Raw genomic sequence first — 17,191 nt, 5'->3', positions numbered from 1 at the left:
GCTGCCCCCTCAGCCGCCAGCCCTCTCCACGCGCACCTCCACACCTTAGTATTTTACTTCTGCACTGCGCCTCCTCTGAGTCTCAGTATGCTTTTCTCTTTCCTTCTAGTTGTGGAATTTCCACTCAGCCAGCCTTCCTCTGGTTCTGGATGATGTCTGTTCCATCCTTTAGTTGTATTTTTGAAGTGGTTGTTAGAGGCAGCAAGCTCAAGTATTTACCTATGCCGCCATCTTGGTTTTCTCCCCACAAAGAGAGAATCTTAAAAGCCTATTTTGGGACCATTTAAAAACAAGTTGCAGATATATTGGTCTTAGAACTCTTCACACACTTAAGGGTATATATCTAAGAACAAGAACATTATCTTACCAATAACCACAGCACAATTACTGAAATCAGGAAATTTAACATTGATGTAATGCTAATATTAAATCCACACTTTGTTTTCATATTTTGCCTTTGACCCAACAATAACTAATCCAGGACACCCATTGCATTCAGTTGTCAGGTATTTTAAGTCTCCTTTAATTCAGAATGATTCCTCAGCTTTCCTCGGCATTTTTGGAAAGTACCAACTGGTTATTTGTAGCATATCTCTCACTTTGGTTGGCCTGCTGTTTTTTGTGTGATTAGATTTCACATTGGGAGGGGGAAGGTCAGGAATATTACATATGTGCTATTGTGCTCTCCAGAGAGACAAGATGTCCTTTTATTGGTGGTTTTAACTGCAATCACTTGGTTGAGTTGCTGGCAGTCAGGTCTGTCCATTATAACGTTACTATTTTTAACTATTGTGAAAATACAATGAGATAATATTACAATAACTAATTTATGCAAGACTGTGTCAGTATCCAGTTTTCCTTGTAAAACTTTCACCTGCTGATTTTATTTTATTTATTTTTATTTTTGATAGTATTACAGATATCTACAGAACTTCTGTGAAATACGACTTCTTATCACCCCCCTTTTGCTCCCCTCCTCCAAGCTCCTACCTACCCACCCCCAAGTCTTCACCTCCCTATTGCCCATTCTCCTACTGATTTTAGCCTTTCTTCATGATTTTTTTAACCTGAGTCAATTATGAGTGATGATTAAAATGCTGATCTTTCCCCCAATTTTATCTTTTCTCCTCAATGTACTAATTGGCATTCTATTACACAAAAGGGCTTTCCCTTCTCCTCTTTTATTTATTTGTTTATCAGTGTGGAATCATGGATTCTTAATTTAGGAAATTAGTTTCTGAATTCAGGCAATATGTCATTGTCATTATTAATTTTGAGACTCAAAGTAGCCAGTGGGAGTCCCTTCAAGTTGTCTCCTTTGATATACCTTTACATTTTCTGTTAGCCCTTCTTTCTGGAACTAGATATTCTGGACTCATCTTACCTTTTCACTATCCCAGCCATGGAATCGGTTATTTCTGATTCTTCCATTTGGGTAGGAGTTTATTCTGGGTCTGGAGTTTGGGCCATGGGACACCCTATAGGTTGTATGATAACTTGAAAGGCTTTCAAGTAGTGAGTGACATACTCAGGTTTGTGTTTGAAATCATTGTTTGCCTCAGAGTTGAGAATGTGTTGGAGGCAGTACACTCCAAACTGAGGCCAAATGTACCAGTGCCTCTAAACTGCATGTTAGAGTCACGTGGAGATGTTTGACAATTCTTCATGCCTAGGAGCCATCTCAGATCTATTGACCAGGATTTCTGAGATTGGGATATAAATATCAGTATTAAAAAATAAAAACTGCCCAAAAATACAAACAAACAAAAACCACCCACAACTGTTCATATCATTCCAAATATTTACAGTTGAGAATCAGTATGTTAGGAGGCACTTGCAATATTTGGGAATGAGATGATGAAGTCCTTTAAAGCAATTGCTGTGTCTTAGTGGAAAAGACATAGACCTTAGTGCCAAATTTTTGGGTTCAGGACTTATATTCACTGCTTGATTCTTCATGTGGCCTCTTGAGTCCTTTTATTCATAAAAGGAGATGCATTTATTTGTTTTGCATTCTTCATATAATTCTTACAAAGATCAAATAAAATAGCAAATAGGGAATTATTTCTTTACTAGAAGCCTGTTGCACGAAAATTCTTGCAATAGGCCTTCCTTCCCCTGGCTGCTGGCACTGGTTTTCTTCCAGCACCCGGGACCCAGGACCCAGGCCTTTGGTCCGGATGCAGTGAGGCTTGGCTTCTCCGCTGTGTCAGTATCCAGCGGCCACGGTGGAGAAGCCAAGCCTCTTCCGTCTTCAGTCTTCATTCCACGCCTGCCTATGAAAATTAACCGTCTTTTTGGGTTAATTTGCATATCGCTCTGATTGGCTGGTGGGCATAGCAGAGTGACACCAATTTGAATACTTCTCTTTTATTAGTGTAGGTATGCAAATGTTTTCAATGTAAAGATTGTTATAATTATTTCATTGGTTGCATAAATTAATTAGAAGAGTAGAATATGTTTCTCACCTTTTAGCACATCTTTTATTTTGCTGCCAGATTCATTTATTCCTTCAACCAATATTAATTAGGCATAGGTACCAGACACTGAGAATACAATAGTGAGGGGAAAAGGAAAAAAGTATTCTAGAACTCATGTTTCTTACAATACAGTGAAGCAAGATAGACATTAATTCAATGGAAATAAATGCAGTGTACAATGTGATAAGTTCTGAAACACAAGATGTATATGATGCTAAGAGCAAGCATAGGGAAAGGAAATTTAATCATGAATAATTAGAAATGGGTTGTTTGAAGGAATAGATGTGGATTAATCTAAGCTGAAAATATTAAAAGTTAACCATGTAAGTAGGTGTGTGTGTTCATAAAATTGTGTTATCCACACACCTTTATCTGTTTGGGGCAGTCCTGGTTTATGCCATCTGATGTAACATCTGATTTAACTAGATTTTTCTTTTTAAGATTTTATTTTTAGCTTTAGTGAGGTATGATTGAAGTGCAATAAGCTGCAGATATTTAAAGTGTTTATATGATGAGCTTTGACATATGTGTATACTTGTGAAAGTATCACCACAACTAAGATAATGAATACACCCATTTCCCCAGAAGTTTTCTTTGGCACTTTTGCAACCTACCCCTTCCTTGTCCATGACCCACTCTCACCCTATCCCAAGGCAACCACTGATCTGCTCTCTGTCACTATAGATTTGTTTGCATTTTGTTAGTGGAAGAAATAGAATAGTGGGCTAGCTGTAGTTATAAGAAATATTAATCATGCTCTGTGAACCATTTTTGGAGGCAATTATAAATGTGGATGTTTCACAACTAACTCCAAGTACATTTCAGCTTCATAAATATAACTCAATTCAGTAAGAATATAATGGGGTGCCCTAGCAAAATGTGCATTTTTATTATCCCTACAAAAATTATCCAAAGTGATGAATTTTAAATTGAATTAACAATCAAAATAATGTCACATTTCACCAGTGGCAGATATAGTTTAAAAAGTTTTATTTTGATTCCATGAATTGGATAACAATTTGAATCATGACCAGAATGAATTGATTTTATATTAGAAATAACTGATGATAATAGTGTATAAACATTAGCTGCTTGCAAAGCTTTTTTTCCTGCTAATACAGGCCATATAAGATCAATTATTGTTTCATTTGCTGTACATTCACAGCAAAACTAAGAAGTGAGAATGAGTAAAATTAAATAACATTTACTTGATTTCTTATTAGAAATTTGTTAAAAATGCAAATTTTGACCCCCAACCCAGACCTACTGAAGTTGGAGTCTGACCTCAGCCATGTGTGTGTTTTTTATTGAACTTATTGGGATAACACTGGTTAATAAAATTATGTAGGTTTCAGGTGTACAATTCTGTAATACATTATCTATATATTGTATTGTGTGTTCACCACCCAAAGTCAAATCTCCTTCCAACACATCTGTTTTAATAAACCCTCCAGAATAGTCTAGTGTACATGCAAGTTTGAGAACCAGATATCTAAAGGAGAAGTCAGATTTCACAGAAGTTCTGTAGATGTACAACTATACCTTCTGCAGCTCCCAGTGTTGAATCATTGTCTTGGACAAAGTCTTCATAAAATAACTACTGACTAATGAGTGCAGAAATAGATTCACACATATATGTTTTTACCTTGCAACAAATGTGCCAAGGCAACTCAATAAAGGATTGGGTAATACTTTCAATAAATGTTGTTGAGCCCAGTTAGTGTGGCTCAGTGGTTGAGCATCAACCTGGAGGTCATGGTTTGATTCCCGTTCAGGGCACATGCCTGAATTTTGGGCTCAAACCCCAGTAGGGGCTGTGTAGGAGGCACCTGATCAATGATTCTCTCTCATCATTGGTGTTTCTCTCTCTCTCTCTCTCCCTCCCCCTTCCTCTCTGAACTCAATTTTAAAAAAATCTTTCTAGAGAAGAGTCAGTGAAGTTGTCAAATTTACTAAACACAAAAAAATACAGCTTTGAAGAAATTTACATGAACATATAATTATAACAAATCCATATTATTGGAAAAAATATTCATCAGAAAAAAATACCAGTGACACATATTTAAGGGCTTATGTGGCCAAGAAACTGATTAAAGTTCTTGATTAAAGCTAATTCAGCTTATTTTATTTTTATGTTTGATCAATATAAAGTTTTAATATTTTGTGCTTAAGTGGACAAAGAAATGTTGGTTTTGTATTTTTAAGAAATACTTTTATTTTTGAAAATAGTTTTGGGGTAGAACCCTAAGTAAAACCAATTTAAAAGTCAGTAATCATTTCAATATTTTATGTTATACTTTTCAGCATTATCTCTAATTATAAAATTTTTTCTGGTTTGAATCACAATCTCTATAGTCTTCCAGCTTGAAGGGAAGGCAACTTTAACTACCTATCAATGTGTACAAAGGGTTAGAGGCAGAAAGGAAGAGGACATTTGTGAATTGGAGAGAAATCTGGTGCAAATTTTGCTTACTCCCAGGTGTCAGATAAATTACATTTTCTCTCTTTCCTGAGAAATTGAAATGTGCACCTCCTTATAGCCAGTTCTTTTTAGCATGTGAGATTCTGCAAAGACTTGACACTTCGTAAGATCCAGCCACTCATTTAGAACAAATATATGTTTGCCATTTAATAACCAAATTAGCATTCCTCCACGAGGCTTCAGCTGTGCACTGGGTTTAAGTGGACCCTGTTGTATTGTTTTGTCTCTTACTCTATTTCAGTTAACATATGTTAATTATGTCAGAGATGAAGTAGATCAAAAAAAGATAAAAATTCTCCATAAAGGTGGCTCCTTTGAGGGCAGTTCACAAACATTTAATCTTGGCTAATGTCTTTTTTTAAAAAATTGCCTCTGCCTAAGAGGAGATTATCCAGGTAGGTTCCTTGCCTAACAGGACCTAAATGTTCAAACATAAAAACCTTATTTTAATGGGTAAAGTATCATAAGTTATCATAAAAATATGTATGTATATATAGTATATCCACATATGTATATGCACACACATATTTAACATTTATTGATTGATTAAGGTATTATATATGTGTCCTTATCTCCCCATTGCCCCCCACCCTACCTCCACTCATGCCCTCAACCCCTGTTGTCTGTGTCCATTGGTTAGGCTTATACACATGCATACAAGTCCTTTGTTTGATCTCTCCCCTACCTTCTTTCACTTAGCATAATGTTCTCCAGTTCCATCCATGCTGTTGCAAATGGTAAGAATTCCTTCTTTTTTTACCACAACATAGTATTCCGTTGTGTAGATGTACCACAGTTTTTAATCCACTCACCTGCTGATGGGCACTTAGGCTTTTTCCAAATCTTAGCTATGGTGAATTACTTTGACATTTATATGTTTAAGACTTACTAGTAATCTACTAAGTTTCTATTAAGGATCATTACAGTTCAGTCCTCTTTTCCTCATCTACTGAGACATCACTTTTGCAGTTGACTAAGCTCTTTAACTATCCTTCAAAGCAGGGCCTCCACACATAGACATCACTTTTGCAGTTGACTAAGCTCTTTAACCTTCAAAGCAGGGCCTCCACACATGCATTGACAACATTGAAAAACCTCTCATGCTCCTTGCACATACCAGATTGTTGGAATTCCTTACAATTTCAGGTAAGATAGTTGATGAGCTGGCTGTAGTTTTCAGTGGCTGCTCTATTATCTTAGATTATACTTCTCTGGGATATGTTGTGCTTCAATATCAGATAATCTTATAGCATTTTGACTAATTTGGCCCTAATTATTTCTTACCACCAAATTTCATTCTTCTCCACACATCCCTCAGGCTAATAGTGGATAAAGTAAGCGAAAAAAGGGCCTTTCCTCATCTAGGAAAACTGTGGCAAAACTGAAATAAAAATTAGCCCCTGTCCTTAAGGTGCATCATCTAGTAACTCAGTCATGACTGAGGTTGGATGGCCAGCAGAAGAAGGTCTCTGGAGTAGACGTGATTGGCCCTGGGGACATAGCTTTTGCTCATTTCCTCCTCTGAATACATAGAGCACTTAAGTTTTGCTGTTCTAGGAACTGGAAGAAAAAGTAAGGCATTTATTTACCAGATGCTCAATCTAGCTGGGGAAATAGGCCCTAATGTAGAAAGCAGTTAAGTAACTACATTAGACAGCATATGCTTTATACATCCAAAAAATATGCCAGAAATGCATTTATAAGGGCTCATAGAAAGGTTAAATGTTGGTGGAGGAGACTTCAAAGAAAACTTTGTAGATGAGAAGAGAATTGGGATAGATTTTAAAGATGAGTAGTATTTGAAAATAAAAAAAATGAGGAGAGATAGCATTTATAGCCATAATTTAAGATTCTCAACTTTTCATCCTAATATATATTTAGCAAACACGTAAGGCCAGTGTAGTCTACTATGTTCTTGGGACAAAAAGAGTTCCACATGAGGTAAATGTAACTCTACGTTTATTGTTCGTTAACATGGAAAATGTATTTATAGCTGAAGAACTTCCTCAGAATTTGCAAACTTCTTGAGGTCATGCATCATTCCACCCACCTCCACACCTGCCTCTGAAACACTGATGACATATTCAATACAGCGCCTTGTCCCTGGTACTCAGAAATGTTTGATACATCTATGCAGGCATGGATATTTGAACAACATGACTCAGAATTTCCCTTGGTTCATACAATCTGATTTTACTTAGATTACTGTTCAGATTAGGAATTTAGGCAGACTGGAGATGGAGTTTCTGGCTAAATATCAACCATTGGCCAAGCTCACAAATTGCCTATAGATTCCATTTCTTACTTTTTTAGAACACATGTTATTGTTATCTCTTTCCTTACCATCCAATGCACTTGATAGTGGAATGATTTCTTTGATAACTGATCATATGCTGCTGTGTGAAATTAGCATCAAAACAGAATGGGAAGGTCTTCAGATCTGAGATCTATTGCTATCTCTGTCTGACTTTGGCAAAGTCTCTTCTCTGGAACTTGTGTGCTAACTTTTAAGACCTTGCCTGGTTTTACCACTCTCTACGATTATTTTTCAAGGATTTGGGAAAATATACTTTCTGCTTTGAAAAGGTTTCCGTTGCAATTTCTTTATCTTCCCCTAGGAATTTATGAAACACTCAGCAGCTGTTCCCTTTCCATGAAGAATGAAGTGAATAGGTTTGGCAGCTGTTTCCATGTTGCTCTGTGATAAGTGGGCTTGCACTATTCTGTATAAATGGAATGTATTAATCATTCCCCATTCAAGCAATCACAGTTTATAAGCAGATTGAGAAGCTCAAGAAAGGAAAAAAGTTCAACTTGTGTGTAGACATCTAAAGATAATTGAATTTGCATTCCAACGATTGTGCAACATAACAAAAATAGTCATTTTTAGAGGCCCTATTAAAAATATTTTGCGGATAAGGTAAGCTCAGAGTTTGGGCTTGAAGTTTTAATGTGTAAGAAACTCTGGACAGTGAGTGGCCAGAGGACAGGTGAGCAGAGGGTATAATATCCAAATATCTATCGGTCTGCATGAACAATGAGACATCTGATTTCAAATGAAAGAACGGGAGCAATGGGTATAAGGTAGAGGAGATAACTTTTAGCTAATCATGAAGAACTTTCTAAAGTCAGCCCAAAGATGGAACTAACATATGACACTAAGTTCCTATCACTTGAGGTAAAATGGGGGCATGGCAGCATTGAGAGCCACTTGATTTGGACATTTTTTACTTTAAGTATAAACAACAATAAATCAAGACTTTATATAAAGGGGGAATTTATTGTTTCAGGTGGCTCAATAGTGCAGTCCCAGCTAGATGCAAGGCTCATGTAATATCATTAGGACCTCATGCCTTTCCATTTCTTGACTCTGTTGTCTTCTCTGGTAGCTCCATTTGGCAGTGCCATTGTCCCAATCAAGTTCTGGATCCTCATATTGGCAAGGTGGCTTCTGGAAGATTCAGATTTCCATGCTTCATGATCAATTTTAAGTTTAGAGGAAATAAGAACCTCCTCTCTGCCAAGTGCTCATGTAGAAGTCTCAGGATTAGCTCTGAGTTGAAGAAGTCGGGGTCCCATGACCTTCAACATGGCTTGATTTCCAGGTTTGGATAAGCTTCCCCTCCCACCCAGGAGTGCCTTCACCGCCATCTCAGCAGACAGTATCCAGTGTGTGAAGGGTGTTACTCCAAATAAAATCAGGACTCTGGTGGCATAAGGAAAAATGAAAGATTGTCAGCAAAAGCAACAAGTTTCCATCTAGTACTTGGGTCCTAGAAAAGTGAAAAGATTTGATCAACAATTTTCAGTAAAGTTTTAGCAGTGGATCCAACAAAATATTTCACAAAATATGTATAACAACAAGGATGCTCTTCTGGTTGAAACATCGTGAGTGCCTGGAGATCTAACAAATTAAACATTTTTTTTTTCACTCCAATTTATATGTCTTCCTGAGTATGAGGATAACACTTTGGATTCTACTGAGCATGTTGAATAGTAAAGCCCCATAGAATCTGGAGTCTGTGACTATTATATTCATTTTAGTCTTTAAGTCTAATCATTGGATAGTAACTCTGCTTAACATTTGTTGGGTTGAACTTAATAAGATGAATAGAATTTAGGTGGGGAAACACATCTAAGTTTTATTTGACATTTGCATTTTCCAAAGCACTTTCACTTACCTTTTTATTTGTTTTTAATGACATCCTTATGAGCTAGACAGTGTGTTATTTTTATTTTTCAAATATTTATATAGACAATGAGAAAGAATAACATTATGAACCACTTGGTACCTATCAGCCCGTATTTATCAAGTTTTAATTTCATACCTGCTCCAGTTCTCTCTCCTTTTTATGAAGAAAACATTGCAGTTAAAATCCCCTCTATTCTACTTGTATTCAATTCCCTTCCTCTCTGCCCAGAAATAAACATTATTATGAATTTGAGTATATGCAATTTCTGTGAATGTTTTATTTTCTACTGCACATTTTTATATATCCATAAAATATATAATTATTTTGCATTATATATATATTCCTAAGAGTGTGAGGATAACACTAAACCATAATCAATAAATCATATGTTCTTTGACCTAAATTATTTTAAAACTTGTATTGATATATACATATACACACACACACACACACACACACACACACACACACGCACACACACACATATATACAGCTTGTTTTCATTGTAGCAAGGAATTGAAATGATTAGTTTAAACCACATGGTATAATCATTAATTAAGATATTTAGGTATTTTTTCTTGTGTTTTTGTTCCCAATGAATATTGACCATTAATCAGTAGACCTACAAATATGAAAGCCATCACATTGTGAAAAGCTAGATTTAATCTACAGAACACACACAGTCATGCAGCGATAGCTCCATAATAGCTCTTCCTGCCCTGAGATCTCTGTGTAAGCTCCAAAGATTCCATGAACAACCTAAAGCAAATTGTGTTTGTATTGGAATTTTTCTGAGAAGTATCTTTATCTTTGGGATCTCAAAGAGAACTGTAACCTGCAAAATTTAAGAACACTGCCTTAGATGCTTTATAAAATACTTATAAATCATTTCCAACTAGATGAATTAAAACAAACTTTTAGCAGATGGAATAGGGATATATTTTAGTTTTTTCTCTCAGCAGTCTACAAAAATTATGTTCATTTTTTTAACTCCTCTGTATCTCAAAGCAGAGGGTGAAGTTTGGTAAAATAATAGTCATGAAAGTATATCAGTCCATTCATTTCACATATTTTCATTTTACAAAACTTTTAAAACCAAAGGCCTAACCTTTTGTTCCTTTTGTGATCAGCATTTTCTGATAAAATGTCATTGTTTCTTGGTCAACTAAATACAACTCATTTAAAATCAACTCAACACACTCATTGAGAACTTAGGGGAGACCATGCTTCTCAGGGTGGGGTAACTAAGGTGAAGAATGTGCTCTCTGCCTTTCCCAGCCCCATTCTACCTACACTGGTGAGAGAACACTGGGTTTTAAGGTCATACCTTAGTCCCAGTATATCTGTGCCTGGGCTAGTGGTCCTCCAAACCACAGCTCCATGATGAAAAGGTTAAACAGTAGGGTTTCTGTTCAGCTACCATATAAACTTCTTGTTTCCTACTGAGCTTGGAGAACTGCTCTAAATCTTGTTGCCCTATATTCGATGCCCTACATTTAACACCCTATGTTTTTCTTAACAGGTCTATCCCTTTCTTCTCAGCTACTACAGAAATCTAATACCAAAAACAGTAACAATGGAGGCCATAGTAACAACCAGCATTTATTGAGTGTTGGCTCAGATTCAGGAACTATGCTCAGCACTTTACCCATGTGCCTATTTATTTAATCATTCATTTATCTATTCAACTAATATTTGCTGAATATGCTAGCTGCCAGGGAGAATCAGGGCTGATGATAGATACTTTCCTTGACATCATGGAGTTTAGAGTCTACAGGGAATATGATTCAAGTATCAACTAACAAATACAAACTTGAAATTGTGATAAGAGCTACAAAGGAGAGCTGTATGGTTTATAGGAACATGCAAATAGAAAAAGGGATGGATTTTTCAAGAAGTAATAATGAGCATTGACATAGGTAGGCTCAGTAAGCATACACTAGGCAAAGAAGAGAGGGAGAGAAGAAATATTATGCATATATATCCTAGATAATGGAAAGAAATAAATCCTGACAATAGTCTTGGGTTTTAGGCATTATTATCTTCATTGTACTTCTGACCTGAGACTAGGTGAGCTTAAGTAACAAATGTAAAGGCATTCTGTTGGGAAGTAGCAAGACAAGATCAAAGTTATGTGTAGCCTCAAAACGCATACACTTAAAGCTGTACTACACCTATTTCTCAAAAATATGAAAAAAAAACCCAAAACACCAGATCCAGATGATTCCCAGGTGAACTATGTCAAAGGTGCAAAGATCACATAATCTCAGTGCTTATTTTAGACAATGGAAAATAAGAAAAGTTCTCAATTATTTTTATAAGACAACTATGGCCAATCTTGTTTTGTATGTATACCCCCATATTGGGTAATTTTTAATAAATCCTATCATCTCATCTACAAACATGCCTGTGTTTTTGTTTTTAAAAATATTACTGCAATATCATTATCACATCTAAATATAAACAATTACAAAAATATTCAATTTGTCTTAGTTGATTGTCCCAAAAGCTGTCCCTGTGTTTCTCTTCTGTTTTTCACAAATTCTTCAAAACATAAAACTAAGGTCTCTACATTTTAATTGATTCTATCTATCTTAAGTTTCTTGATTGATAGGTTCTCCATCTCTTTTTTTTCTAAATTATTTGTTGAAGAAACAATTTGGTTTTGTACAAAATTTCTTATATTTTCTTGATTCTGCTGATTACACATTTTCTGTCACCTGTGTTTTCTGTGATTTGTAAAAAACAATCAGTGTTCTTTGGAAAGAATCTTCAGAAGTGAAATGTATGGCTCTATCCGGAGGTACATAATAGTGACTCTATTTGATTGGTGTCCGCATCAAAAAGATTGAAAAGGGTCGGCTGGAATTTCCACTCATTGACTATCAGAAGCTACTGTTCGTAAAACACACACACACACACACACAAAAAACGGCAAGATAGATATTTGGTTCATTTTTTATTTTACTTACTAGTTTTCAAACTTGTAAACTCTTGTGGGCATTTTGTTTGTTTTTATCATACTCTAAAGCTAAGCAATACATTTTTCTTGCATGCTATTGTTTTGTTTGATTATAAAGTTACACATTTATTATATATGTTTGTAATTTTATTAGATATGTTTAAAGCCATTGCAGTTATTATATTTTATTTCTGATTGCATGCTATCTTTTTATTAAAGGGAGACATAAATCTGTATTCAAATTTGCGTGTATACACCTAGAGAAACTGTGGAAGGATATATGAGACTAACCACAGTGACTCCACAGGGGAGAAGGCCGGTGGGGGGATTAGGAAGAGAGAGGAAAGGAGGTCTTTTACTCTATGACTCTGTATACTTACATTTTTCTGAACCTTGTGAATATATTACCTACTCAAAAATCAGATTTAAAATCTGAAAAAATGCTATTTTCATGAGTTACATATTTCATATTTTTCTAATACAATGGGTTTTGCCTAGTGTGATATTCTTGTAATTAATTTTTAGATATTATGCTTTTTGAATAATGTCCCATAATGCCCCTAGTTGGACCCATTCAAATTGGCTTCTGAGTCATTTTGACATGCCCCTCATAGTAATCAGTAACTTCTTTGATTTATGACATGACAAGAAATTCTAGGGTCTTATGTATTTCTTATCTCAAACCTAAGATCAACCTTTTCTTTAAAAGCACCCTGGTTCCTTTTGGTTGGAAATTATTTTGGAGGCTACAATGTAGACACTAAGGGTGCTCATTGCTACTAGGTACGTATCATTTATAGGTCTTTTCAGTGGACAGGAAAAGACCTCTCCACAAATAAAGTCACTGTTATGTGCCCCCAGATAGAGCTATACAGTCCACTTCTGAAGATCCTTGCCAAGACCTATCACTGACTATAAACTAGTATTTCCAATTCAAATTTAGGATTACAGGACTTTAACTTCTTTGATTTTATATTTATACTCACCTCTCTCATGCTGAAATTCTTGATTCCTGAGGAAGTTCTTTGCGCTCTCCTATAATTCATGTATAATTGTATCAGAAGTACATTGCCATAGTATTTTCAATAACAGGAAGATAATTGAAAGCTGCTGAGACTTCTTTGCAGTTTCCTTTGTTGTTTGGATATGTCTCGAAAGGATGTACTGCCACATCGCTGCACCTCAAAATCCCTTCAAGTAATTCCTCTCTGTGCGATTATGCGCACTTGACGTGCACTTGAATCCATCCGTCTCCTTTTGCTCTTGATTTTGAACAATAAAAAAAAATCTTATTTTGTGATTATGTAAAATATGTACAGGGTGCATAAACAGATAGGCCAGACATAAGGAAGAAGTTGTATCCTTTTCTGGTGGTGAAAGTTTGTGCAAAGGCTATGACCGCAATGGGGCAGTGGGTACATGGGCGGGAGGTCCCTAAACCAGAGCCACCTGATGCCCTCAGAGCAGCAGCCTTGCTGTTCTAGCTGCATGGCCCGTGACTTCTGAATTGGTTCCCCTGAATTCAGAGAGGAAGTGATTGGGAGAGAGAGATAGAAAAAGCACAAAAAGCTCAAAAATAAAAACAGAAAATAATTCATTAAATTTTAAATGTACTTCTTTCCTACTCCCATTTGTGAACATAGGGCATACACCAAGGATCCTGGTATGGTTTCTTAGGGATTCTCTTCCTGCCACTCCCCACCCACTCAATCTCACCCCCCACATGTAGACTCCACCTCCCATTAGATTTTTGTCATGACACAGCAAAGCAAGAAAGGTGGTGATTCTGAGTCAGGTACACCTTTGTTTAAGTTCTGGTTTCATCCCTAAGTTATGTCTATAAAGTGTATATAACCTCTGCCTCTAATTCCTTACCTACAAAATGTATATAATCTCTTTGCCTTTTTCTTGTTTTAATCTGTAAAATAGGGATCCTACTTTTGAAAAATTCTATGAAGATTAAATTAGATAATTATTTAAGTACCTAATACAGTGCCTGGCACTTACTCAGAATCCACTTACCATTGGTTTTTGTTTATAGCAGTTTTAACCACAGAAATTTCTCTTTCTGTGGTTAAAACTGGTATATACAATTTTTTAATTCTCATTCCTTTGTCATATTGTCTCTTGAGAACTGCAGAGACTTTATGCCCTATCATTTCATTTATTTGTTTCTACTCCTCAACCAAGTCTTAGTTAAACATAGCTCTCTAAATTTAGACTTCTAAAAGAGAAGAAAAGGGGGAAGCTATTTGAACCTTTACTTAATCTGAGCTAGCTTGGTTTTATAATTTGAGTATTTAGCACAGGACTAGGAATCAAGACCTATGTGTTCCTTCTTCTTCCAGGAAGGATCTACGTGCATTTCAAAGTAAGTAAGTAATACAATAGCATGAAAAATATGAGGGACTCTGAGCTCCTGATGCTGCATTTCATGCCATTAGCATCCCTGGGAAATGTACTTCCCTTCTCTCTGCACAAGTCTGTCTGTTTGTACAATGAGGTTACATAAAAAGATCTCAATTTCCTTTCTACTTTAAAGTGTATGGTTCTATATTTATTTAAATTTCTTGTTGTATTTCATGCAGTCAGTTCTGTGCCTTCTGTGGTCCATGTTTCTCTTGCCCAATGAATTAGTGTCCTTCCTTCTTTAAATGATGTTTCCTATGGAGTCCATAGGTTTTCCTTCATTCCTTTTGGCTGCCAGTAAGCTTGGAGTTAATTTTCATAGAACATAGTAGTAGCTTTTGTTAGTTTGAATTTTCTTATACAATAATACCCTTCTCCATATCCTAATAATATCGATTTTATTATTTTGTCATTGCTCTCAGTTCAAGTAATATCTGTCCTGTTGTAAGTCACCCTAATTTTGTTAATGTTATTACTATGAAACTCTTTGTAAGTTATAAATATTGTTCCTGTGTCTCAATTTCTTTATAGCCATTTGAGGGAAATAATACCTCTCCTACCTATTTTATGAGAGAAAAAGAGAGTCGTAGATATAAAAATTAAAGAGGTAACATAATTTTTAGATGCTGCGCTCAGTTATTAGTATTAAAAGAGCTAAACATAACTCCAAGGGATTAATAATTACTTTTTAAATAAGAATCTGGCACTGATTTTTTTTTAAAAAAAAAATCATCTAAAATCCAGTATTTTGTCTTGTTCAAAGATTCTGGTTTTGGTTGCTGCTCTCCCTTGAGTGTTAATCAACTTGCTGCTCTTCAAAGGCCTGAGTTGTTTCACTGTATCAAACAGATTGCAGGACTCCATTTTTGTAGCTTTCTTGGTAACAGGGATATGTAATTTGCCATGTGGTGTGGAGAGATTCTAATTAGCTTTTCAAATATTCTCCTGAGTTCTAGGATGGGCAAAGGGAGCACAGTATGAGAGCCCAAACCTCAGTGAGAAAAAAAAAAGTACATTAAGATTCTTTATCAGTGTTACTTGCTCAGCCTAATTCTAGTGATATTTTGTTAGTTATTTGAGCGGGACATGCTGACTACATTTTCAGATGACACGGAATGCCTTACTGAAAGGTGGCTAAGAGTACGTGTTTGGGGGAAATGCAGATGTGGGTTGGAACCCAAGCTCCTCCATGTATATCATTGTGACCTTCTGGTAGAACTGAGACTAAGGATTGAAAGCTATAGGAGGATAGGATTCAACTCATGAGAAGGAGGGATTTTATATATATATTTTTAAAAACTTAAATGTTCTTCAGTTGATTAAATAGTATCTAGAACAGGGGTGGGCAAACTTTTTGACTCAAGGGCCACAATGGGTTCTTAAACTGGACCGGAGGGCCAGAACAAAAGCATGGATAGAGTGTTTGTGTGAACTAATATAAATTCAAAGTAAACATCATTACATAAAAGGGTACGGTCTTTTTTTTCAATAGTTTTATTCATTTCAAATGGGCCGGATCCGGCCCGCGGGCCATAGTTTGCTCATGGCTGATCTAGAACCAAGTAAGAAATTGTGTATTTAAATACACTTGTAAATTCTAGTTTGAATTTTAATATTATTTGCTGTGGTGATAATGGCCTTGGACAAAGGTCCGTGGATGGTAATGATGACAATGGTGATTCTACTCCATTTGGTGCTTGTCAGATCAGTTCTCATATACCACTTCCAGGGAGTCTGAGGAGAATTCTAACAATAGAAACACATGAGACCAGGCAGGGGAGACATTTGTAAGGTACATCCAGTGAATACAGAATAAAGGACATGGTGACATTTAATCAAAAGAGAAGACCAGTGTAGTCGTGGGAACATATCTGTAGTGTCAAGTATATGATCAGAACACCTTTTATTAAAACCCAGAAAATAGAATCAGATTCACTAGTTGAAGCTCCAGAGAAACTAACTTTAACCCCATAAAAAGAAAAACCACAGAGAAAGGATTTTGATATTAGATCGGCCTGGGTTTGAGTCCCAGCTTGGCCACTTACTGTTATTGTGTTCATATTACTTCACTGTCCTGATCCGCAGTGATCTCATCTGTAAAGTGGGAATAATATGCCCTCAGAGGGCACTTGTACAGATTAAAAAGAAATGACACATGCAAATTAACAACACAATGTTTGATCGTAGTATATACTCAGTGATTGTTAGATGTGGTTGCTGTTCATTCTAGTTCTATATAATAAGAGAGGGATATGCTAATTAGCCTGGAGATGCTAATTAGTCACAACCAGTATGCAAATTGACCATCACTTCAACACACAAGATGGCCACCCCTGTGTGCTTAAAGATGGCCACCGCCATGTGGCCACAAGATGGCCAGCAGGGGAGGGCAGTTGAGGGGAACCAGGCCTGCAGGGAAGGGCAGTTGTGGGGGACCAGGCCTGCAGGGAAGGGCAGTTGGGGGCAACCAGGCCTGCAGGGAAGGGCAGTTGTGGGGGACTATGCCTGCAGGGGAGGGCAGTTGGCGGGGGACCAGGCCTGCAGGGGAGGGCAGTTGGGGGCAATTGGGCCAGCAGGGGAATAGTTAGGCATTGATCAGGCTGGCAGGGGAGTGGTTAGGGGCAATCAGGCAGGCAGGCAGGTGAGCAATTGGGAGCCAGCGGTC

This window comes from Myotis davidii, unplaced genomic scaffold (assembly GCF_000327345.1).
Source record: "Myotis davidii unplaced genomic scaffold, ASM32734v1 scaffold18, whole genome shotgun sequence".
NCBI classification, from domain to species: domain Eukaryota; kingdom Metazoa; phylum Chordata; class Mammalia; order Chiroptera; family Vespertilionidae; genus Myotis; species Myotis davidii.
This window is presented reverse-complemented; position numbering follows the sequence as displayed.